Raw genomic sequence first — 27078 nt, 5'->3', positions numbered from 1 at the left:
TAGTTGTTCTCTCTTGTTCTGTTGGGGCCTAAACACAATGATGTAGCATTTAGGGGCAAAGATACAGCCCAGTAACCCAGCACTGGAGGCTAAGATGGAGAAAATCTCCACAGCCACCGTGTATTTCCCTCTTGTACTCAGGTAGGTTGGAACAAAAGACAACCATACACTGCAAAAGACCAACATGCTGAATGTAATGAATTTGGCTTCATTAAAACTATCCGGTAACTTGCGGGCTAGGAATGCCACAGTGAAGCTGGAAATGGCCAAGAAGCCCATGAAACCCAAGACACAGTAAAACATGGTGACTGACCCTTCATTACATTGCACAAGGATTTCTCCAGTTACTGAGTGCATGTCTAAATCAGGGAATGGGGGAGAGGTTGCCAACCACAAGGTACAAATACTTGCTTGCATGAGGGAACAGGAAAGAACCACAGACTGTCCCTGTCTTTTCCCCATCCACTTCCTCATGCTGGATCCTGGCTTTGTGGCCATGAAAGCTATCACTACAGTGGTGGTTTTGGCCAATACACAAGAAACAGCCACTGAGAAGATGATACCAAACACTGTTTGTCGGAGAAGGCAGGTCACTTTCCCTGGTTTGCCAAGAAATAGGAAGGAAGATAGGAAGCAGAGCAGGAGGGAAATGAGGAGGGTATAGGTGAGGCCTCGGTTGTTGGCTTTGACAATAGGTGTATCCCTGTGCTTAATGAAAATTGTTAACACCAAGACTGCATTAATGGAAAGAAAAACAGCGACGAAGGCTAAAGTGATTCCTAAAGGTTCTTTATAAGAAAGAAAGGTTATAAATTTAGGCAAACATTCATCTTTCTCCTTACTTGGAAATTGATCTTCTGGGCATGTGAAACAGTCATCCATATCTTAAAAAAAAATTGGGAAATTTCTCATATCAGTATTTGTTGCCTATGAACTGTTCTCCACTCTACCTATTATATATCAGTTATAACATGTATAACCTCTGCTTGATGGTTTTGAGTGTGACAGTAGTAATTTGAAAACCAATGTTCATATTGTCTCAATTCTGCTTATTTGGAGTGTGCATAAGCTCTGTGTACTTCCTAAATCACAAGTCAAATGAAGTGATTCAGGTGAAGTACTCACAATCCTAAATTCCATTATGCTGTTAAGAAGACATCTTGAGGCAGCTCAGTGACTCTTCAATGTCTTAAATCATTAACCTTGGAGTAATATGTTCCTTCCTTGAGCAGTGACATTTTCCCCATGCAAGTCTTTCCTGAGACCTTTGACACTTTTCTGGTCCCCTTCAACTATGCAATAGAATATAGAGATATCTTATTACCAGGCCTGTGCAGAGTGGAAGGGCTACTGCATACACTTGCCCCAGGCCTTGGAGGACTATGTCACAGGCATACTCTCCAACATTTCTCCGATGAAAATAAGGACATCCTATTCCATAATAATAATAATATTTGAATACCACCCATCTGACTGGGTTGCCTCAGCCATATATGTAGGCGGCTTTCAACATATATAAAAACATGATAAAACATTAAATTTTTAAAACAAAAAACAACCTTCCCTATACTGGGCTGTCTTTAGATGTCATCATCATCATCAACCTTTTATTCGACCGTCAGTCGGGGGGGAAAAGTACATTTGTCAATACACAGTTAAAAGCTCCAGGAAGATTTTAGAACTTAGCCAACACTAAAATGGGCTAAACAGATAGCCCCATATCAATACAATCAATTAAAGTCTTGCGACGCTTAAAAGCTAAAAAAAGAAATTTGGCTACCAAGGAAGGTATAGCTCTAGTGACGTTATTCAGCAAGTGTAAAACCTGGTTTTCTCTGGATAGGAAGCTAGATTGACATAGGAGTGGGTCTATAAAATTTTGTCTAAGCTCTGCATAAGAAGGGCAAGTCAAGAGAATGTGTTCGGTGGACTCAACCACACCCATGGCACAATGACAGGTTCTCTGGGCGTATGGTACTCCCCTGTACCTTCCCCACAATATCGCAGAGTCAAGGACATTTAATCTAGCCGCTGTAAGAAGTCTACGGTATTCCACATAGTGAATTTCTGCAAGGTAGGGGGCTGGTATGGTCCGATAAATCTGGTCCCCTAGGAACATCCCTGGTTTCTTTAGATGTCTTCTAAAGGTTGTACAGTTACTTATCTCCTTGGCTCAGGGTCACATAACCCTATACCCTCTATAGGGACACCCTAAGCAAAAGTGAGACATTCCAGGAACAAATCAGAAACCGGGACAGTTTCTGTAAATCTGGGACTGTCCCTGGAAAATAGGGAAACTTGGAGGGTCTGTGGAGGGGAAAGAGAGTGGGGGCTCCAGGGGCCTGCCACAGATTTATTCTAACAAGACTCCCACTCCCGACCTCAGATATGCCTACTTTCTATCAACGAGAAGAGGTTATCTACCGAGAAATCTGTGTGCAGGAAGGAGAACCTCACTCCACACTTTTCTTGCTGCTCTCACCCACCCCAGTCTTTCTTGAGGATCTATGCTGTGGTTTTTAAACCCCCTCCTGTATCCATTCCAGAATGGGAAAATCTGCTCTTTCAGAAAGACCACTGCCACTATCATTCTGAAATTTGTCAGTCTTGGTCCTTTTAGAAAGAGTAGCCATATCTGTGGATGTCATAAACATTTGCAAAGGATTAAAGAGATGCTTCCTCTAAAAAAAACTAAAAAAAACACCTGCACACACAAAAGCTTGAGCATTTGATGACACTTTAGCAGCCTTAACACACTTTGGTGGGGTCCCTATGTATGCAAATTGCACCCAGTTTTCTGTTGCATTATACTTGCACGCATTGAAATATGAAATTAAGTAAGAATTTTCATAAGCATTATTTTTTATTTCTTAAAAATTCTTATATTCATTCTGAAATGGTGCATAACAGGGGACTATATGCCATTCTAATAGGGTGTCATGATTGCAATGGGGTACACCTTTTTTATAGCACTTTTTGCTTTCCACTCGAATTATAGAGAATTTGCAGACTTTCTGCTCCCAGTGAATGGACTATTGCTTTCAAATGTTCAGAAAGGGTGGAGAAATGTTGCCATTTATATAGACAGGGTTTTTTTTACTTTTAAATAGTCATCTGACACAACTCTTTCAATTTCCCTGTGTAATGGAAACATTGGGGTGCTACATAACCTACCCAGCTGATTGGAAATCTTCCTCTCTGGACATGGAGTACAATCATAGCAGCAAAATTTCTCCCCTTCCTTCCTTTTCTTCTGGTTACCAGGGTGGCAGTAGTCATTGCACAAAGAAATGGGCATTACCTATCAATAACCATGAAAGGTGTTAAAAACGGAAATTAAAATAGACAGAGAGATACTTCAGTTGTCGATCTTGGTCTAAACTTCAGATAGTTTAAGGACATAGTGACACTCTATTGGGCATTCAGGAAAACACCTCTGATAATACAAATCAGGGGTGCCAGCTTGAATAAAATATGGGGGGCAAGTAAGCCCCCCCCACTCTATTTGAATGGCAATGCTCACACACATACTAATCACTAGGGAAACCAAAAGGAAAGAAAGAAAATGAAAAAAAAAATTCAATATGAACCAAGGAATTCTTTCTCCAGGCAATGCATGTGTTGATATACAGTTATCTCTGTGATCAGAGCTGAGTCAAAGATTTCATTCATGGTTTAGGGACTTCCAGGTCTGCTGCAGGCTACGGTAGATGACAGGGATCACTCATCCTTGATGTGACCCAGTTCTGCGAGGAGGTGGGAAGGGAGTACGGGCAAAGCACCTTCTCTAAAAAGCCCGAAAAGAAAATCCAGGGTCTGAAGTGTCCAGTGGTGTTGGAGAATGCTATCTAGGAGCTCCCAAAGTTCTGGAGGGAGCTGCAAGAGCTCTGAGATTGAGCGCAGACACACTGTGCAATCGAGACCTCACAGTAAGATACCTCAAGTGCTGCCATTAAAGCAGCAACTTTAAAAGTAACAGGAATTTGGACCAATTTGGACAAGGTAAAAAAATATAAAATATATATTTAATAAGAGTATATCAATTGGCTTCACAATGGGGAGGTAAATAGGAGGTCCCCTCCCGGAAGCAGGTATTGATCTGCATGGAATAAAATCTGAAAGTAAATAATGTCCTGGCTGAGAATTGCAAAATAACTAAAGGAATGAGACCAGTAGCGTAGCGTGGGGGGTGCAGGGGGGGCTGGCCGCACCGGGCGCAACATCTGGGGGTTAGGGTTAGGGGGCGCAAATCCACTGGTTAGGGGGCGCAAATCCATGGGTTAGGGGGTGCAAATTACTTGCCTTGCCCCGGGAGCTGACAACCCACGCTACGCCACTGAATGAGACAAGGCTGCCCGTTGTCACCCTTGTTGTTTATATTAGTTTCGGAAGTATTGGCACAAAGAATAGGATGGAATCAAGAAATTAAAGGTATAAGAGTGGGACAGAGACAATGTAAATTAAAAGCTTTCGAAGACGACGTGGTGACATCTGTAGAAGAACCAATAGAGTCCATCCCGTAAGTATTACAAGAGATTAAAAAATGTGGAGATTAATCTTAAGATTAATAAACACAAAACCAAACTCTTGGTAAAAATAAGATATGAATGATGAGAGTAACAATAAATTACAAATGCGTCAGGTCTAAAGGTTGAAAGGAAGGTCAGTTATCTAGGTGTATGGTTAAATAATATAAATCTGTATAATGATAATTAGTTAAACACCTGGGAAGATATGAAAAGATATTATTATTATTATTAATTATTATTATTATAATAAATTTACAAATTTAGGACAGAATGAAACTTTCACTGTTAGGTAGCGTGTTGACTATAAAAAATGAATGTATTACCAAGAATGTTATTTTTGTTTCAGTCAAATTCAGTGATTGGCAAGACAAGTGCTGAATGCATGGTGAGAATTGTAGTCCCTGGGGACTTGGAGCCAGTGCTGCATTATTTTCTCTTGGCATGAACAAGCAGAATACTGCCCAGACAAGCAGCAAGGCAGCCCTAGGCTATAATGCCATTGACAGAAGCTCCTTCTGCTCATGTCTTCATCCAGCCATGCCAGAATCCATACCTGGTTGAAACCACTGTGCCAAACAATTATATCTTCATGAATGACGAGTTCTTTTCCTTCAGGAACATCTGGCTCAATCCAACCAACTTTCACCCTCTGGAAAGAGTTATTTGGAAATATGACCATGTTTATGATGTCAAAGCCGCCTCCCATTTCCCATTTGTCATTAAAGGAAATGGTTTCCCCAGCTGAGTTGTTAAATGAAATCTGGTGAAGAAAGTGATGGAGCTGAGATAGAAGGAATAAATAAAAGAATGTGCCATGTAAATAAATTGGAGAGTTCATCTAATGTCAGATAGTGACTTCTAAAGTTGTTGGACTACAATTCTCACCATGCATTCAGCATGACTAAATGTCAGGGATTATGGGAATTCATCCTGCTTTGTATATTTATACTTCTGATGCTTAAAGAAACATAAAAATATAAAATGCTTTCTACCAATAAGATGCCCAACTCCATTTCCCCAGAGATTATTGCAGGAGAAAGCTGAATATAGTCTCACCTTCTACTAATTTATTGAAATAAAAATGCTTCATTGTAGGGACATTACCTGCCAAGGCTGAATGTCTTGAAGATCAGTATTGAAACCTTTCTCACTGGCTCTCTGCTTGGATCGAGACAAGCCCATAACATGCAAAGAATGAGCCATGGCATAAACACCATTATAGATACTATAACTGTGGCCGGTCATGAGTTGCTCAAAGTGTGGCCCAGAAAGACTCTCCAGACTCTCCTCCCCAGTACATGTTTGGTCAACATCCATTGCCACATTGGGGTTAAGAAGTTCACAGTCAAAAGCTCCCTCCCAAAAGTTCTTCAGAAAACCGTCTGTCTGTGGCCCATAAGGTTTTATGGTCTGAAAAAATTCTCTAAACCCCACAATCTCTTTGGAGTGGATTGCAAATGAAATTGCACCTTGAAACATCTGGAGACCCCAGCCCTTTTGATGGCCAGTTAATATGAAATCTATCTGGGTTGTCGTAATCCACACCTTTCTGAGTGATGTGTTCTCCTTGTTTCCAATGTCTCGTATAAATATAATAGTTCTCAGCCATGGTATAGTCAATGATTCTCCATATATAATAAAGGTAGTCACTATTTTATTTGTGTAATGTACATAAACTTTTGTGGCTATATTACCAAGTTCCTCCAAGCTATCCCAGTGGGCTATTTGTGGTATTCTTTCTGTGAATGCTGAACAGATCGCATACTGAGAAAATAATGGCTCCAGCGTCTGCAAGAAATGTTCACCACTGTTATTATCAACTAGAAGAAGCCCAACCCATGTCCATTTGAAATATTGGAGTAACCGGATAATTCCCATATACTGCTGGGTTTCATTTGGGACGAGGGGTAAAAAGGATGGACCTTGAGTAATATGATTCTCTTGTGGGGCAAATGAGCCATATGTGAGCTGAAAGAAAATGGACAGATATTGCAAGGAAAAATTAGGAGTGACTTTATGCTCCCGATTATACAAGCATTATTTCTTTAATCCATCTTTGGGTGCCTAGAGTTAAAGATAACACTTCTGGTGGAATTTCCCAAGAACATAGAACATATTATTACTACTACTATTTATTGGTTGCTTTCTTATCAAGATAATTCAAAGTGACTTACAATATTTAAACAATAACGTTCTATGAAACCAGTTTAAAAGAAAAAAAAATCTAAAGGCAGCACTATTTTTTAAAGGCTGGATTAAAATATCCCAACAACTCAAAGAGGCCATAGACAATTAAAAGTAAAAATAATAATAATCAATGTTAAGTAATAATGAAAGAATAAATAAAATACCTTAGATTAGGCATTAGGCTGATGTTACCTGGAATAACGCTGCTTTTGTAAATTCACTCCTTTTGAACTACAAAATCAAGTTCAGCATAAGAAAGAAGAGCCTAAATCACTCTCTCACACAAACTCAAAAATACAGAGAGAATTCCTACCTGCGGAACCTTATAGAAACCTATAATATCTGCCATATAGTTAGAGGTATCAGAGCCAAGTCCGCCAATGATAGCCATGAGGTTTTTCTGTCTGTCACACTGGTAATTGGGGACAAATCTATGTGATTTGAAGAGCACCTCCAAAGTGGTACGATAAGTCATCCTTGCATCGTAGTAGCTATCATAGATGTGGAATCCAAGTGTGACATTAGGTAGGATCTTAGGATTCTCGTTGATTTCGTTCACAGCAAATGCCAAGGCAAGGATGTGCTGGTAGAATTTTGTCACCATTCTGCATATAGAGGAAGAATTTAGTCATCCCTTTGTCTATCAAGGATAATTGGTACTATTATATCACAATATTGGTGATCACTCGTAGCTGAGTAACATTGTCTTCCATAAACACAGTTTTAACAATGAGTCCATATCCAGAATACAAGGAAAAGCTTTGAAGGAACAAGACCAAAAGATACCACGAACAAAATTAAGGAGCAGAAAAGAGCAAACATTTTACATTTAGGAGAGAAGTGGGATACTTGCTTATTTTCAAGATGGGAATTTTTTCCGAGGTTGATCAGGGTGAAAGGTTGAGACTGCTTTTTTATCTTCTGGGAATAAATCAATATATCTGACTTTGGGGAAGTAGTGACTGATGTTAATTGTAATCTTGCTTTTCTAAATGTCTTATGATCTTATGTATGATTTTATGTATATATAGAATATAAAATATGTTAAATATTGAACACATTCTGAGTTGCTTCAAGACCTTTTAGTGTTACAATTGACAAGCAAGTTGGAGTAATAGTTATATTAAGAACAGACTTCTTGTGCAACCTTAGTTGACAAATATACTTTCAAGTTGATACATTAAAAGAACATAGTGCACGAGATATTTAAAAAATCCAAGAACATAAGAAATTTATCCTGATAGAATGATGCAACAGAAAAACTGCAATAAAATAGAGGAAAATGTAGAATCTGACCAGGTTGCATGCTGATCACAAATCTGGCTTTCTTTTAATCTCATTTTCATTTCCTGGTTGTTAGCATTAAAAAATAGTACATAAACCATCTATAGCTAACCAACTTTAGCATTCACATCTTTGGTAAAAAGAGAATACTTCTCATAGAAGTATTTTTTTTCCTTAAGTGTGACAGGACTGACTTTGAAAATTTTAGATTGAATCACCCTTTCCCCCAGTCTTTCCTCTTTAGGTGTACTACAGAAACGTTACATGCATCTGCCTACAAGGAAATTTGGTCCAAATAAAGAAAAATGCAATCTGTCTGCCAAAACTCTTGTCACATTCAAAAATGGAAACAGTTCTCACTATAGAAAAGTGAATGGGGGGGGGGACAATGCAAAAGACACACAGTTTGAATATGGTTGGCTAAGCCTACACTTTTTTGGAGGGGGGCATTCTGTTATTAAAAAATAATTTGTGTGTGTGTGATCTAAACAGCTTTAGAAGATGCAGAGCAAAAGAAGCAATTCCTTACTCTGGAACATCAAACAGATTCTGGTAAGGATCTTCCTCGAAGGAAAATTCATGTGGATGATAAACTATCTGAGAAGCAATTCCACCAATGAAGAGAGCTCCTTTCTGGAACCACTCGTGTGGGACAGGGTGGGGATCAGCTGTGGGACACTCCAGAGCATCGACTTTGGACACCATAGCAGTCAGCAAAGGTAGGAGCATCAGAAGGCAAATCATCTCATCAGCAAAGCTTCGCTCTAGAGTGAGGCTCAGCCCTGTTCATCAGCAGACACTGCCAGATATAACAGACTACATTCGTTTGTAGCTAATTATGGCAATACCTGTCCTAAGAGAAATAGATCAGCCATGGATTTGATTGAGATACAAATGAATGACTTTACTACTAGCAGATATTTTCAAATTTCAGGTCTGGATGATGTAAACTGGAATAAAGCTGGGATAAAGAGGTTTCGCTTCTGAAACAAAAATGATAGAGCCCTGCCTACGTCTTGTCCCCACTCTCAGCTGCATATGGCACAGAGGGAGTATTTATAATCATTTTCAGACTTACTTGTCAATTGTTTTCTAGTTTCCTTTGGGCAGGTGAAGAAGTCATGAGGGTTTCCATGATCCCAGTGGTCAATAATCAGTGCTTTAGCATTTGGGTCCCGATTAGCATTCCTTCCCCCACCCTCCCTATTGTAAATATGTTAGTTCCTTTTACAGATCTGATAGTAAGTCTCCACTGTTCCTTGTGGCACAAGTAGCAGGTGGCAAAGAGATCCCCATAGGAACTGAACTCCAGGAAGGAACAGTGTTCAACAATGGTATTTTTAACATTCTAATTATATTTGAATGGCATAAGCTTTCTACCATACTATGACAAAATAGGAAAAAATATAGGCTATTCAATTTGTTAAGCTAAAAAATGGCAGGTGGCACGCCTTTGTATCAATAGAAATCCTGCCTCCTTTACGATTACTATAGGATTCCCCAAAAAACTATTATTGTGAGGTAGAAGAAGAGTTTGGATTTGATATCCCGCTTTATCACTACCCGAAGGAGTCTCAAAGCGGCTAACATTCTCCTTTCCCTTCCTCCCCCACAACAAACACTCTGTGAGGTGAGTGGGGCTGAGAGACTTCAGAGAAGTGTGACTGGCCCAAGGTAACCCAGCAGCTGCATGTGGAGGAGCAGGGAAGCGAACCCGGTTCACCAAATTACGAGTCCACCACTCTTAAGCACTACACCACACTGGACTGAACCATATTTTAAGGGTGCATTGTGTCCTTTCTAATTTTTTTGTCTCACAGTGCGCAATTACCCCCAGTCCTTTGTGTGGCCCCAGAACCTTGAATGACCAAAATATTAATTTGGGGGTATCATGTACCCTGTGTGCCCTTCCTCTTGGTGCCTTTGCTCTGAATAAACACATTTTCTTTCCCCACAGCCTTCTGTATAGCCATAATAGCACAGGAGCCAGCACCCCAAAATAACACTTTTCAGAGATGTCCCCAACCCTGGTTCACCCCAAAACACACAACTGTAATTTCTTTGGCCTGGCTCTGTTTTGGCTCAACTAACTGAGCCCAGGCTGGAAGTAATAAAATGATTTTTATTTATTTCTACCTACTAATAATCAGCTTCTACAAGTGCAATTGGTCTGATGAGATGAACAAGAGTTTATTTATCTCTTTGTGAATACAAGAATTAGAATATACTTTGATAAATTGCACTGGCTTTGCTGGGCTTATCCTCCTTCTTTATTTTTATTTTTATCTATCCCCTTATTCGACTATTTTGATTCTGAAGGGATCTTCCTGACTTCTCCTGACTGGAATAATATTTTTTTCTATATGATGAAATTTTTATATGTGATTAACTGATTTGATTTGATCTTCTAAGGATTTACTTAAAACCTGCAACTTATATACTTTGGGATTTATTTATTTGGAAACTTAGTTTCGACTTGGCTAATATGATGAATTAAGACTCTTTGGTCCTCTTTTGTTATATATACACTTATTTTCCATTTCTGCCTGCCCTTTCCTCTCTAGTTATATAATGACTTGGATTGCTTCCGTGCTGTGGTGGAGTAGACTTTAAAAAGAAGCTGGAGATTATTATGTTTTCATTTTTCTTTATTTTGAAACTCCAGTGGGCTCCTTCCTTATTTTTATCTTTCCCCCTCTTTTTTCATTTTCTCTCTCAAGATTTGGAACTGGGCTTGCTTATTTATTTATTTATTTATTTCTAACCATTTGGTAGATTTATTTATTTTTTTCCTCTTATTTCTTTCTTTGAGTCTCTAAGCCACAGGACTTATATTGAGAGAGGAGTTAAAGAGAAGGCCGACAGATATTTTTAGAATGGTGTTACTTTGTTTGGAGAACTTACTCTGGTAGTAAGTAAACATAAGGCGCGCTGTTTATGCTAGCTAAAGGAATGGATACTATTTTTAAAAAAATACTGATGTTTTACACCTTTAAGGTCATGATAACAGATTTGGCTGGCACGTAAATCTGTGGTATAAGAAGGTGAAAGCCCATAAAGCTTTTTTGAACCATGTAGTAAGGAAAGCAGTGAATGAAGTATGGAGAAAATATATTTTTTAAAAAATAGAACAAAAAACACCATGGTGGCTTTCCACACTGGAGGCAATATCTGAACCACCGATAAAAACTTTGCCACTGCCAACGTTCTAGCTTTTGTCCGGTTTTCCAGTAGAAACCTGACATAGTGAGCCTCTGACTTTCCCGGGAAAGGCACCAGCAAGGGTAGTATCCGTTCAGCCCTGGCCTGCTCATACTTCGCACAATGTAACAAAATATGATCTATGGAATCGATGTCTTGAGCACACGAGCAAAGTCTGTTCTGGTAGGGAACTCCTCTCAACCTACCATCCAGCACTGCAGAGGGGAAGACATTCAGTCTGGCTTTGGTGAAAAGCCTTTGATAGGTACTGTTAGGTTTTTGATGTAAGACGTTAACTCAAAGACATACGGTACCCATATTGAACTCCTGCTGCCAGCGGACTACAGACTGCGTGTGACCGAGATCGCAAGTCACTGTGTGCATTGTTCCATAATCTTTGCTTTAAAACCTTTTGAGCGCCTTCATAGCCTATTTTTAGAATGGTGTTACTTTGTTTGGAGAACTTACTCTGGTAGTAAGTAAACATAAGGCACACTGTTAATGCCAGCTAAATGAATGGATACTATTTTTAAAAAAATACTGATGTTTTACACCTTTAAGATCATGATAACAGATTTGGCTGGCACGTAAATCTGTGGTATAAGAAGGTGAAAGTCCATAAAGCTTTTTTGAACCATGTAGTAAGGAAAGCAGTGAATGAAGTATGGAGAAAATATATATAAAAAATAGAACAAAAAACACCATGGTGGCTTTCCACACTGGAGGCAATATCTGAAAGAAATATATGAATATGAGAAATGACTGAGTGTCTTATAAAGAAGTATTAATGGAAATAGTTCATGAATTGAAATTAAAGGGGTTTGAAGATGTAAGAGGATTTTTAACTGATTGCTTACAATGCCATCAACTTAATAATATATTTAAGATGGACAGAAAGGTTTTTTTAATGCAACCTCTAAATTTGAAAAGGAGCTGTTAGAAAATTAGAATAAATTACATTTAAAATGTATAAATTATTAGAACAGTATAAGAAAGATGGACATGTCATATCATTGATAGTTGTAGTTAAAAGTTGGACTATGGTTTTTTTGAAGATTTGATAGAATTGGATTAACAGAGAAGATTCAGGAGAAAAAGTTAACATAAGGACCCACAAAAGAGGAGGAGGGAAGTTAAAAGGGGATTTGTGGATATTGTATAATTTGTTCTCTTCGGGGTTGTTTGTAATCTTCCAAAATGTTTTTATCTTTGTTCTCCTTTTCCTTTCCAGAACACCTCTCACCTAACAACACCTTCCCATCCATCTCCTATCCAAAGTCTAGTTTTTCTAGAGGCGTTCCCCCCCCCCCGAGCAATCACACATGCACTTAGTGAGTGTAAGGCTCTATATTCCAAACCCCGCTCTTCAACAAAGCCCTTTCCGCCCCTGCAGCGGAGAGGGTGTTGCGGGCAGGATCCTCCTCCCACATCCGCGAGGGCTTCCCTTGCCCCCGCGAGACTTGGGGGAATCCCCGGGCGTGTCTGCCACCCAGCCCGCCAATCGGCGGGCGGGGGAGGCGTGGCCCGGGCTATTTAGGGCCAGGCACGCCCGGGGACCGCCCTCCAAAGTCTAGTTTTTCTAGAGGCGTTCCCCCCCCCCGAGCAATCACACATGCACTTAGCGAGTGTAAGGCTCTATATTCCAAACCCCGCTCTTCAACAATGAGAACATTCAGGAGCAGATTGGTAAAAGTTTGAGCTATGCTACTATGTTTGCAGACAAGTTGCTGCTAAGTTAGCAGACAGGTGTTGTCAGCAGTTAGCTGCAGACTGGAGTTAGCAACAGAACTGGAGTAGCAAAATAATTTTCTGGAGAGTTTAGTTGACTAAATATCTCCAATACTCATACTACCAATGTAAATCAATTGGTAAATCAAAAGGAGCACATTGTGATTGGATATCTAAGCACCCCCCACCTCCCAGCGTGGGCAGGGCTATACCCTACTCCACTCCTGTTGGTCATTCCGCAGTCACTTGGACCCTAAAGCCAATCACTTGGCTTGGAGGGTGACTGTGAAGCAATATTTAAGCCTTGCACGTTGTTTACCTTCGCGCAGCAGATCACCCACCCACCCTTTATTTAGGTAAGTCTGGGCCTGCTATGGGCTTCGTTGGTCACCTGTTTTGTAAGGGGGGCCTGGCAGGAATTTTTCCATCTGGCAAATTGGCAGGGTTTTCGCCTACCACCATAGCAACCGTCACAACATTGTGAGGTTTGGCAGTTAAGCATTGGATCAGCAATGGTGGGGAGGGGAGGTGTGGCCATCACCTGCCCCTCCAAGCTCAAGGGTATTCCGCTAAAGGGATCTAGAGGTTAGCCTGGGGGCTAACCCCTGCGGAGGGGGCTAGGGCCATACCAGGGCCCCATGGGGACACCGGTGGGGTGAGTGCCAGTGAGGACCCTCTGGCGCTGCTCCCTCTGGCCATGTTCAACCTTTATCGGATTCCTCACGAAAGTGGGTGTGAGTCTGATATAGTTTGGATGGTGCCAATCACTAAGCCGATGTCAGGAAAAAGCAGCAATGCGAAAGCCAGCTGCAGGTGTCTGGAATGCAAAACAGGATGTTGATGTCTGGGACTGTACTATAGGAACAAAGGGGCAGTCTATTCACTGTACTGAGCACCGGATGTTAGCTCAGAGTGTCATCTGACCTGTACTGGAAGTACAGGGGTGGAGTTTTTCCTCCACTGTTGGAGACTTGAGAGTGCAGACACGTTTCTCTGTACTGCTGGAATGACAGAAATAAAGCAATGTAAATAGATTTCTGTCTGACTCTCTCCCCTCCCTGAGGGAAGCAGGGAGGAGGGAGGAGGGGTGTGTCCCTCTCACGTTGAGTGGGATCGCCGATAGAGACCTTGCCTGTATCCTGCTGGGAGACTAAGAAGGGGAGGTCAGCCAGGATCTCAGCCGAACACCTGGAGAAAGGCCAGTTACCTCTGACCAAGGCTGAGAATCCGACAGCCAATACCACTCACATTCTGTATTCAATAAAGTTGTGGCCTAAATTTTGCAAATTAACTTAAACTAAAATACTGTGTCACTGTGTTTCATTTTTTGGGGGTGCTGGGGGGGGTCTCGAATTGCAATGACAGTGTGGGGGAGAAAAAGTCACCAATCCTTTTTTCTTATTAGATGTTCCCGATTGTTCAAGTCAGGCCTCAGCACAATGATGAAGCATTTAGGAGCAAAGATGCAGCCCAATAACCCAGCACTGGAAGCTAAGATGGAGAAGATCTCCACAGCCACCATGTATTTCCCCTTGGTGCTCAGATAGGTTGGAACAAATGACAACCAAACACTGCAAAACACCAACATGCTGAAGGTGATGAATTTGGCTTCATTGAAACTGTCTGGCAACTTCCTTGCCAGGAAAGCCACAGTGAAGCTGATGATGGCCAGAAGTCCAAGGTAGCCCAGAACAAGATAAAACATGGTGACAGACCCTTCATTACATTCCGATATGATCTGTTCAGGTACTGACTGCATGTCCAAATTGGGGAATGGGGGAGAAGTGGCTAGCCATACTACACAGATGCCTGCTTGAATCCAAGAGCAGAAAAGGGCAATGGAGTTGGCCAATGTTTTCCCCACCCACCTCCTCATGCTGGACCCTGGTTTGGTGGCCATGAAAGCTACAACCACAGTGATGGTTTTTGCCAAAACACATGAAACTGCTACAGAGAAGATGATTCCAAAAGAAGTTTGTCGGAGGTAACAAGTCAACTTCTGAGGTCTTCCTATAAAAAGTAAAGATGAGAGGAAGCAGAGCAGAAGGGAGACCAGGAGAGTGTAGGTGATGTCCCGGTTGTTGGATTTGACTATGGGAGTATCTTTGTGCTTAATAAAAGTTCCTAACACCATGACTGTGGTGAGGGAAAAAGAAATAGCAACCAAGGCTAAACTGATCCCTAGGGAGTCCTCATAAGACAGAAAGATTGTCAGTTTTGGGATGCACCGATCTCTGTCCTTGCTTGCATACTGATCTTCTGGGCATTTGGAACAGTCATCCATGTCTGAAGCAAGAAAAAATAATCGTAACAGTGCTAAAATTGCATATGAAATGTGCAAACAACTTAATTATGAAACAATGCCTCAAATGTTTTACAAATAATACTATTAAACAGCATTTATTTTTTAAAATAAATACTAAAAAGGCCTTCAACAAACATGAAGAACAAGTCAACATAAAATAATAATCCACTATCTGAACTGTGAAAAGCCAGGCAAGTCTCTCTCACCCAGCATTCAGACACTATAATTGGAGCTACTCCCTCTATTGTCCCTACATTAAGTCATTTTTCAGAATGATTCTTCCCGTATCAACCAGCCTGAGACCCAAGATCCATGAGGAAGGTTGTGCGGTCACACTGAGCAGCATGTAGGAAATAATCATAGGTTGGGAGGCAATAATTTGTTTAATTTGATTAGGTTCTAGTCAGTTTTTTGTAATAATTTTATTGATGGAAACCCTTTTGAGGACACTTTTAAAAACCACAAAAAGAAGAATAACAGAAAGTACAATAAAAAAAATTGTCTAAACTTTTTTTAAAAAAATGCTCATGCCCCCCTGAAAAAAGCTTATTCTCACTCGTAATCAAATGTATGGACTGAAAGCATCTAGAGAGACCTACCCTTCTGGGTGGAAATCTTTCCATTTGGACACAGGGCGCAACTGTAGCAGCAAAACTTCACTCCTTCCTTCTTTTTCTTCTGATAACCAGGATGGCAGGAGTCACTGCACACAGAGACAGGCATCACCTGCCCATAAAGGGGAAGAAAAGATTAGTAGAATGGGAGAAATTGACAATCTCTCTGTTTACCCTGTAAGCACATGATAAACATGGAAGAATTCAGAACAGGGTACATGCAATATAAGCATGCCACAATGTGCCAAAACAGTCCTGAGCATATAATGCATTATTTTTGAAGTCTATTGTTTAGAACCACACTTCTTAGAATAGTTTGATAACCAATCCCTCTTCCAAGGAAACTCTGGGAATTGTAGCTCAGTAGGGAAAATAAGGGTCTCCTAACAACTCTCAGTATCCTTAACAAACTTCAATACTTAAGATTTTGAGGTGGAAGCCATTTTGATTAAAGTGGTCTAATTGTGCTTTAAATGTAAGGTGTAAATGTGGCTTGGTTATCAAATGGTGAAAACCTCCCAACAACAACAACAACAACAACAACAACAACAACAGCAAAGATGATTTCTTTCCTCTGTTAATAAATAAACAGAAGCTGTTTATTTAGACATTTTCTTAAGAATGTTTCCCATCTAGAGGACATTTCAGTACAGTACATATTGACAGTAATCTTCCATCTGATCTATGTTCAAACACCAGTCCTTTGGGAGACAAGAATATTTTTGTATCTCCAACCAATATGGCAGAAGGCATAAACTGAAAGCATATCAGGAATCCAAACCTGGTTAAATCTCCTGTGCCACACAATTATGTCTGTATTGATGACGAACTCTTTTCCTTCCTGAAACTTGGCATCCACACTTCCAACTTTGACTCTCTGGAAGGATTTGTTTGGGAAAGTGACCATGTTCGTTATGTCAAATCCACCTCTCCTCTCCCTGTTATCTTGAAAAAAGATTGCTTCTCCAACTGAGTTATTAAACAAAATGCCTTCAAGAAATGGGTTCAGCTAGTGGAAAAAGAGCAAGGGTGGTTAGGAATGGGATCAAAACCTACTGGAGTCAATATGCTGAAATTTTTCCTTGATTGCATTGCTTATGTAGTTTCATCTTAAAACAATTTTGTAATAGGTTATAGTTAAGGCAAGAGAACCAATATAGTATTGTCCATAGAGTGTCAGACTAATACCTTGGGAGACCAGGATTCAACCTGAGGGGCCAGGGACCAACTGGGTGCATTACCTTGTGTTCCTTTGACAAAAAGGTGTGCTATAAATGCAAAAATTAAAAAATGTAAAATATGAATGCAAGTTTTTTGTTATACAGTGGTGCCTCGCAAGTCGAAATTAATTCATTCCGCGAGTTTTGTCGTCTTGCGATTTTTTTCGTCTTGCGAAGCACTGTGTAGGGAAAGTTTTGGAAAAGCTTCAAAAATCACCAAAGTCTTTAAAAACCTCAAAAAAGGCTACCACACCGCGTTCTATGAGTTGCTCCTCGAAGTCAAGTCGCAACTGTATTAACGGTGTTAAGAAAAAGGAAACAAACTTGCAAGATGTTTCCGTCTTGCGAAGCAAGCCCATAGGGAAAATCGTCTTGCGAAGCAGATCAAAAAACAAAAAACCCTTTCATCTAGCGAGTTTTTTGTCTTGCGAGGCATTTGTCTTGCAAGGTACCACTGTAGATGTCCTAGGCTCTGTGGTTTAACCCACAGCGCTATCCGCGTCCCTTTTTGACTTAGAAATGACTTAGAAATAGTTATTTCTTCAAAATGCAGCAGTCAAATTAGTGGCTGGGGTTCCATTTAGATCTAACATAACCTATTTTACAACAGCCATACTGGTTGCCAGTTCATCTCTGGCCCCAATTCAAGGTGCTCACATATGCATTTAGAGTGTCATGTGAGTTTAAATATTCCCAAATATCTGAAATACTGCCTACGGACCCTCTTGGTTGCTGAGATCAGCAGATGATGGCCTCTTATTCGTTCCTTTCCTACCAGACACTAATATAACCTGTTTTACAACAGCTTTACTGGTTGCTAGTTAAACACGAATGTTTAAAGTCCTAAATGACTCAAGTCAGACATATCTGAATTACCGCCTCCTTCCCTACAGGCCCTCTTGTTTTCTTTTTTTATAAAATTTTTATTGGTTTTACAAAATTTTTATAAACACAAACAGACAAACAGAAACACTTACACACATGTATAATTTCATATCCTTTTTTTTCTTAAACCTTACTTCATCGACTTCCCCATACCTCCCCTTTCTGCATCCCAATTTCCAAAATTATTTCAGCAATTCCTAACACTTAATTTTATCAAATTTTCCCTTATTCTTTTCTTTTACTTAATCTTTTTCAGCTGTAAACCCCTTTTTTTCCCTCAAATCTCGACATTTTAGCACTCATTAACTTTACAATGTTTCTTAAGATAAACTTTAAATTTCTTCCAATCTTCCTCCGCCGTCTCTTTCCCCTGATCACGGATTCTGCCAGTCATTTCAGCCAGTCCCATATAGTCTATCACTTTCATCTGCCATTCTTCCAGAGTGGGTAGATCTTGAGTCTTCCAATACTTTGTGATGAGTATTCTTGCTGCTGTAGTAGCGTACATAAAGAAAATTCTATCTTTCTTTGACACCAACTGGCCGACAATGCCCAAGAGAAAGGCCTCTGGTTTCTTGGGAAAAGTACATTTAAGCACTTTTTTCATTTCATTATATATCATTTCCCAGAAAGCCTTAATCTTCAGGCACGTCCACCAAAGGAGATAGAAAGTACCTTCAATTTCTTTACATTTCCAACACTTATTGTTGGGCAAATGATAGATTTTTGCTAGCTTGACTGGGGTCATGTACCACCTGTAAATCATTTTCATAATATTTTCTCTTAAGGCATGACATGCCGTAAATTTTATACCAGTGGTCCACAACTGCTCCCAGTCAGCAAACATAATATTATGACCAATGTCCTGTGCCCACTTAATCATAGCTGATTTTACCGTTTCATCTTGTGTATTCCATTTCAGCAACAAGTTGTACATTCTGGACAAATTCTTAGCATTGGGTTCTAACAGTTCTGTTTCTAATTTCGATTTCTCCACCTGGAAGCCAATTTTCCTCCTACAGGCCCTCTTGAGTGCTAAGATCAGCAGAGGAGGCCCTCTTGCTAGTTCCTCTCCTCTCAGACACTTGAGGGGGGTTTGCGGCCCAGGAGAGGGCATTTTCTGTGGCAGCCCCTAAGCTGTGGAACTCCCTCTCCACAGAGATACACCTGGGACATACATAGCTTCTGACGAAAAGACGCACCTCTTTACCCTGGCACCTGACACCTGAGGGGTATATTTTTAAGACCCACCTTATGTTGGTTATTGTAACTTGTTTTAAACTGTTTTTTTGCTTTGATATGGTAACCCACCCTGGGAACTTAAGATATGGTTTTAAAGAATAAAATTGGAAGGTGCATGGTTTTGTTCTATTCGCTTCATGAAAATGAGATTATTTCATTATGAATACACTACCTTCCAAGGCTGGAGATCTTGAAGACTTTTGCCACTCATTATTGGACTGTGTTTGTATCTAGATGACTCTATGGCATGCAAAGCATGTGCCACAGCATAGACGGCATTATAGATACTGTAGCTGTGACCAGTCATGTGCATTTCAAATATAGATGCAGGAAGATTCTCCAACCTCTCCTCTCCAGTACAAGTTTCACCAACCTCTATCAGCTCCTGGGAGTCTGGAAATAAACAGTTAAATGCTTGCTCCCAGAAGTCCTTGAGAAAGCCATCTTCTTGATTCCAGCCAGGTTTTACAATCTGAAGAAAATCCTTAAATCCTTGAATCTCAGCAGAGGGAATTGTGAAGGACAGGGCCCCTTCAAACAATTGAAAATCCCATACGTTCTGAACGCCTGTTAAGGTAAAATCCAGCTGGGCTGTCATAACCCACACCTTTCCAAGTGAGGTACCCTCATTGTAGCTAGGAAATCCTAGGAGCACATATGCATTCACCCATAGAATGGTCATAGAATCTCCATAGATGACAAAGATACTGACTTTGCTCTCTGAGAACGCTGGATAAATAATAGATGCTGATACGTAAAATGCAGTGAAATTCGTTAAATCATGTTGGTTGGTGATCCTTTGTGTGAAGGCTGAACAGATTCCATTCTGAGAAAGCAATGGCTCCAAGGTCTGTATGAATTGTTCTCCACTGTTATCGTCCACAGCAAAGAGCCCAATCCAGGTCCATCCAAAATGCTTCAGCAAGTTAATGATCCCAATGTACTGGTTTGCTTCACTTGGGACCATCCGGTAAAAGGAAGGCCATTGTCTTGTGTGCTCAGAGGTGAATGAACCATAAGTGAACTGATGGGGGAAATGCAAATATTTTAAGAGGCGCATCTGAGCCTGTCGACCTGTGCAAAACAGGAATGTTTATGAGGGCAATGGAAAAGCTCCTTAAGAAGACTGTTGTAGGTGATAAGATAAATTTTGGGAGCAGGCCAAAACTCCCTGAAAGATTGCTGAAAGATTGCCTGCGGGGATGTATTATTTATTAACGGGTATATGAGAGGGTCTGAGGACTAGCATCTTTTAAAATGAAGTCACAGTTCATTTCCTTTCCTTCTTTAAAAAGAGGATATTGCAGCTGCTGCACACTTGGGAAATGGCAGCACTAAACATCAGGGGGACTTCAGCATTAGGGAAGTTTTTGGATTTCTCACAGCCATTCCTTTGCTTATTCTGACCCTCAAAATTACTCTCAGCATTCCAGGAGAAGAATGAACTTAGTGACTATCCCCCCTTCATCCATGGATAAATCCTACCTGTGGGTACTTGTATAGGCTTAAGAGTTCTGCCATATGGAAGGAGACATCAGAACCAAGTCCCCCAATGACAGCTATGAGGTTTTTCTGGTTGTTGCATTTGTAATTAGGGACAAATCTTCTGAATTTGAAGAGCAGGTCCATAGTGGTCTGATAAGTCATCCTTGCGTCATAGTAGCTGTCATAGATGTGGAACCCAAGGGTGACATTGGGCAAGATGCTGGGATTCTCGTTGATCTCATTTACGGCAAACACCAAGGCCAGGATGTGCTGGTAGAATTTTAGCACCACACTGCAGAGAGAGTTTGAATGCTCTTTCAGCAAAATAATAATAATAATAATAATAATAATAATAATAATAATAATAATAATTAATACCCCACCTTTTTGGCTAGGTTTTCCCAGCCACTCTTTCTGACTAACAACAGAATATTAAAAAAACAGTAAAAACTTCCCTAAACAGGACTGCCTTCAGATGTCTTCTAAAAGTCAGATAGTTGTTTATTTTCTTGACATCTGATGGGAGGGCATTCCACAGGGCGGGAGCCACTACCGAGAAGGCCATCTGCCTGGTTCCCTGTAACCTCACTTCTCACAGTGAGGGAACCGCCAGAAGGCCCTCAGACCTGGACCTCAGTGTCCGGGCTGAGCAATGGGGGTGGAGACCCTCCTTCAGGTACACTGGGCCGAGGCCATTTAGGACTTTAAAGTTCAGCATCAACTCTTGGAATTGTGCTCAGAAACGTATGCGGAGCCAATGTGGGTCTTTCAGGACCAGTATTATGTGGTCTCAGCGGCCACTCCCAGTCATCAGTCTCGCTGCCGCATTAGGGATTAATTGCAGTTTCCAGGTCACCTTCAAAGGTAGCCCCATGTAGAGCATGTTGCAGTAGTCCAAGTGGGAGATAACTAGAGCATGCACCACTCTGGCGAGACAGTCTGTGGGCAGGTAGAGTCTCAGCCTGTGTACCAGATGGAGCTGGTAGACAGCTGACCTGGATACAGAATTAACGTGCGTCTCCATGGACAGCTGTGAGTCCAAAATGACTCCCAGGCTGCACACCAGGGTGGGCACCAATACCAAGAAGGTCCTTTGCCTGGTTCCAGCAGCAAAACAGTTTAGAATAATTCTGCTTCATCCTGTCTATAACCAAATTGTTTGCCATAGGGACAACAATCGTGGCAAAACCTAGTTACAAAGTGGTGCAAGTTCCTCAATTATTGGTACAGAAACTCAAGACTGGGTGGTGACAGCCACATACTAACCAGCTCAAACCTTTTCACACATGGAGTTTCTCAAGTAGACTGAAGGGGAACAAAATCCTACTTTGTTCCAGGGTGAGCAAAGCCTGGAAGAACAGCTTTCTCTATGGTATTAATGCATGAATTAGACTTATTTCATGCACTAATTAGATTTAAGTATGTTGGTTATATGAGGCTGGTTATCAAATCCAGAAAAATAGAACAGGACTTGGAGCTGCAATGGAAATGATGCACCAAGACAGATAGATCATTTTAAACAAATATTAGTTCTTTTTCTGAAGAAGCTGTTGTTTGAAGCACACATCATTATAACATATTGATTCCCCTCCCTCTCTAAGAAGCTTCCCTTACTGGGAAGATTTGCCATAGTATCAAAGGTTGTACAACAGGTGGCTTGTAGGTACACCTCAGGAAATAATAGGCATGATCTCCCTGTTATTCACTGTTCAAATCTACCATTTATGTCAATCTCTACAGGCAGCTGACCAAGTTTCATCTGGTTCACGCAGCACTATTTTTCTAGGAAAAAAGAAGAAGAAGAAGAGTTTGGATTTGATATCCCGCCTTTCACTCCCCTTCAGAAGTCTCAAAGCGGCTAACATTCTCCTTTCCCTTCCTCCCCCACAACAAACACTCTGTGAGGTGAGTGGGGCTGAGAGACTTCAAAGAAGTGTGACCAGCCCAAGGTCACCCAGCAGCTGCATGTGGAGGAGCGGAGACGCGAACACGGTTCCCCAGATTACGAGACTACCGCTCTTAACCACTACACCACACTGGCTCTCAAGGTGAGAGTGTCTAAACTCACCATGACCACCTCCCCCATTCTCTTAGAAAGTCAATTATTACATTTTTTAAATGTATTGCATTATTTTGTGTATTTCTCTTATTTTTCATTGAAAATAGTATTACAGTGGTACCTCGGGTTACAGGCGCTTCAGGTTACATACGCTTCAGGTTACAGACTCTGCTAACCCAGAAATATTACCTCAGGTTAAGAACTTTGCTTCAGGATGAGAACAGAAATTGTGCAGCAGCGGCACAGCAACAGCCCCATTAGCTAAAGTGGTGCTTCAGGTTAAGAACAGTTTCAGGTTAAGAACGGACCTCTGGCACGAATTAAGTACATAACCAGAGGTACCACTGTATATTTATTGAGAGTGAAATTCTCTTTAACTATTATTTACTGACATTTTGAAAGTTTCTTTTATTCTATACTACTATATTCTAATGGATAACTGAACTTTACTTTGTTTGATAGTGACCTTTTCTATTATCCCTAAATTGTATTGGATCAGATTTTTATAAGATGTGTGATCTTTGTTGTATATTTTGTTGTTCTTCCAGCATGTAAACCACCCTGTGTATAGCAATGTAAAAATATGGTATCTAAAAGTAAAATGAAAATGAAATTATATCCTATTATTTGTATGAGCAACTGGTTGAGTGTGTGATCTAGCCAAGATCAGATGAAGCAGATTAAAGGGGGAGGTGAATGCTTACTTTGGAACCTCGAACAACTCATGAGAAGGAAATATATTGAAGAGTAGTTCGTGGAAATGGTAAGAGATGTGAGAAGTTATCCCGCCAATGATGAGGCTCCCAGGCTGGTACCACTCTTGTGGAACAGGGAGGGGATCATTCATGTGGCACTTCCTGGTATCTGCTTTACATTGTTTGGGAAGCTGAAGTAGCAGTAACAACACATGTAGACCCACCATCTTTACATCAATCTTCCTTTCTAGCATTCTCTTGCTCCAGCATCCAGCCTTACATTAACGCCTTACTTTGGGTGGTGCCTGACTCTGCCAATAAAGGAAAACAACACACTTATCTTTAGCGTCAGCAGAATTCAAGTGCATGCCTCAGCAGGCTAGTAGAGACAACCAATACAGAATCAATACTGAAGTCTGTTCTACAAAATGGCAACACACATTGCAGCTCAAACTGGCAGAACCTTACCTACATCTTGTCACTCATCAGTGACAGGAGACTTGCTTGTTTTCTGTATCTACTTATGGAGACAGTGCTTTTACTAAATGTTGTTATTTTCTGAAACACCACTGGAGCTTTGGGCAGGTGAACTAATGACAGTAATTTGGATAGCTGCAGAGGGAGATAACTTCCCTCTGCAAAGTCACTGTGCCAGAAGCACTTCAGGTAGCAAACATATTTGTTCTCTACTTGTACCTGGCAACGAGAATGTTATGCTCCTCAAGGAGACAACAAATAGCTGATGCATCCCAGACTTCCAGGAAGGGCAAATTCATACCCTAAAGTGAATCCAGACATTTCCATAATTGTGAAGAAGCATCAGTGCTGAAATAATGACCACTGTCCAATCCCAGTTTTTTGACCCACACTAGATACAGCTCTTGCCATGTAATTTGGAATTGTTTTTGTATTCTTGATGTTAAACAAACAACTGTTACTAGTTTATGAGAAAGCTGTAAAAAGACTGTGGAAGCTTGAAAGCCCCCTCCCCTCCCCCCATATATCCTTCTTATTGGATATTGTTCCTGATTCACCTGCACCAAGCTTGCAGGGAGGTTAGATTGTATCTGGTCTTCACTGAACATTCATTCTGATTAGTTTGTGTGGAAATTATACAATAATGAGCATTCATTCTGATTTGGAATGGATGAGAAATTTGACGCAGTTCTTATTTGAACACAAATATATGAAATCCACTCTTTCTGAAGCAATAGGAGAACCAAAACACAGACTTCCCTTAAAGTTGACCGAATTATCCTCATTTTGATGCAGTTCTCCAACAAAAGCCCCTAAAATATACATATTAGCAGAAACGTTTCTAAAAATGAAAACAGTATTGAAAATAACCCACAGAAATTCAAAGGGATGGCTCAGTTGGTTAGAGTGTGGTGCTGATTGATAATGCTAAGGTTGCAGGTTCAATTCCCACATGAGACAGCTGCATATTCCTGTATTACATGGGGTGAGACTAAATGATCCTCAGGGTACCTTCCACATCTTCAATTTTATTATTCTATGAATGCATTATATCATGGGAAATTGCTGGCCAAAATGTGTACATTATTCAAAACTGCACAAAAAAATGTATTTATTAGGAGAAATTTGCACTAAAATGCTGGTGAATCTGTGAAGATCTGAATTTAAGGTTGGGAAAAGATAATTTTGTTCCTAACTCTGATTTGCTTGCAGGGTGCATTTACATCTACCTGTTAAGAAAGAGTTCATCCCATACTTTTCAGTTTCCTCCCTGCATTACTTTCCTAATAGAAAACAGTCTGCATTTTGTGGCTTGGTTGCACTAGGGCAGCAGAACACTTTAATCCACCTGAAATGCAAAACCTAAAGTTCTGCTATGTGATGGAATAAATCCCAGATAATACTGACAGTACCCTGTGCCCCCACCACAGTCTTGATAGAACCCCTGATATTCACAGTTGGAGGAAAGTCCTCGTTGTTTTAACACATGCAGAACAAATAGTATAAGTTGTATAAAACAGGGCTGCCATACATCCAAGAGACATAGCTGGAATTCGGCCCACATAAAGGTGTCCAGATGGAAATTGCTGAAATCCAGATGTATGGCAACCCATGTGGATGTTGTGAGTGTAGATTTTGGTGAATTTCCTTTTTCCTTTCCTTTTATTTTTGAGAACTCAACAACTTTCGGTGACAATTTTGCCCCCCAAAAGAGCAAAGTGTCCAGATTTTCACTTTTTTGAAATATGGCAATTCTTTATAATACCACAAGAGAGTTTGAATTGTTACTACTGTAATGGAACTGATAAAAGATGAAGTGCTTATTCGTTTAATCTCAAGTAGAAACAGCTTTGAAAACACTATAAGTATCTCAATAAGTAGACAGGCTGGGGAGAGATAAATGATTCTCAAAGAATCATTTCAGACATGTTTGCTCTGGGGTGATCATATTAGGATGCAGATGATCTCTATATCTATATACGTATTACATAACTAGCTCATATTTAGCTTGTACTTAGTATGGGCTCTGCGCAAGAAATTAGCAGGGAAGAGAAACTGAGCAAGGATTGTATGGGAATGTCGTTAAACTTTCCTTGCTTTGCATCAAGAAACATATTTCTTATTCTCAGTAGTAGGGGAAGCAAATACACACTTTTCTGTGTTACATATAGATAGAGAGAGAGAGAGGTAGGTAGGTAGGTAGAGAGGTAGGTAAAATAATCTTTATTTCTCTTTTTGAATGAGGAAAACAAGTACACATATGAACAAACACCATACTATTTCCACTATAGATAACCATACCTTAATATTATGGAGCCAGGGTGCTTGCTATCCTGCAATTATGTGCTTTGGATGTATAGTCCTGGCTCCACATAAGGCTTGTACACAGTTGGAGGCATTACATTTCTGAAAACCAGGAGGGGAGAGTATTCTTGTGCTGTGAATCCTGCTTGTGGATTTCCCACAAGCATCTGGTCAGTTATTTGAGAACAGGCTGTTGGATTAGATGACCATGGCTTGATCCAGCAAGATCTTCATGTGCTCTTACGTTCTTAAGGTCTTGAGTTGTGTGATTACTATGTTATTTGTTATGTTGAAAAATATCCCGTGGTCTTTGGGTGAAGGGCTATATAAATAAAATGAATAAAAATATTTGGGCACACCAAGTAATTTCTGTAACTGTTATCAGGTTTGAGGGTGATCATTATTTTGAGAATTCTTTTGTAAGCACCAGCCTTGGTCAGCTCAGTTATGCCTTGATCAGACCACACCTGGACTATTGTGTCCAGCTTTGGGCACCACAGTTTCAGAAATATACTGACAAGCTGGGGACTGTACAGAGGTGGGTGGTCATGATGGTAAGGGTCTGGAAAACACCCTTTTAAGAAATGGTTGAGGGAGTTTGGTATGTTTATCCTTGTGAAAAGAAGATTAAGAGAAGAAAAGAGAAGGCCACGTCCTGTCAAACTCTAAAGCCATAAATCTGAAATCCAATTATATATACAGTGGTACCTCGAGTTACAAATGCCTCAGGTTACAAACGCTTCAGGTTACAAACTCCGCTAACCTGGAAGAGTTACTTCGAGTTGAGAACTTTACCCCAGGATGAGAACGGAAATCGTGTGCTGGCGGCGCAGCAGCGGCAAGAGGACCCATTAGCGAAAGCA

The 27078-nt window shown here is 40.5% G+C and overlaps 1 protein-coding gene across 1 annotated transcript in view; it reads left to right on the top strand.

Annotated features, from left to right (window-relative positions):
• Window positions 1–27078, top strand: part of LOC309516816 (uncharacterized protein) — a 279061-nt gene that overhangs the window by 53638 nt on the left and 198345 nt on the right. The window lies entirely within an intron of this gene.

The sequence above is a fragment of the Podarcis vaucheri genome (genome assembly GCF_965113315.1).
Source record: "Podarcis vaucheri genome assembly, chromosome: 13".
Lineage (NCBI taxonomy): Eukaryota > Metazoa > Chordata > Lepidosauria > Squamata > Lacertidae > Podarcis > Podarcis vaucheri.
This window is presented reverse-complemented; position numbering and strand designations above follow the sequence as displayed.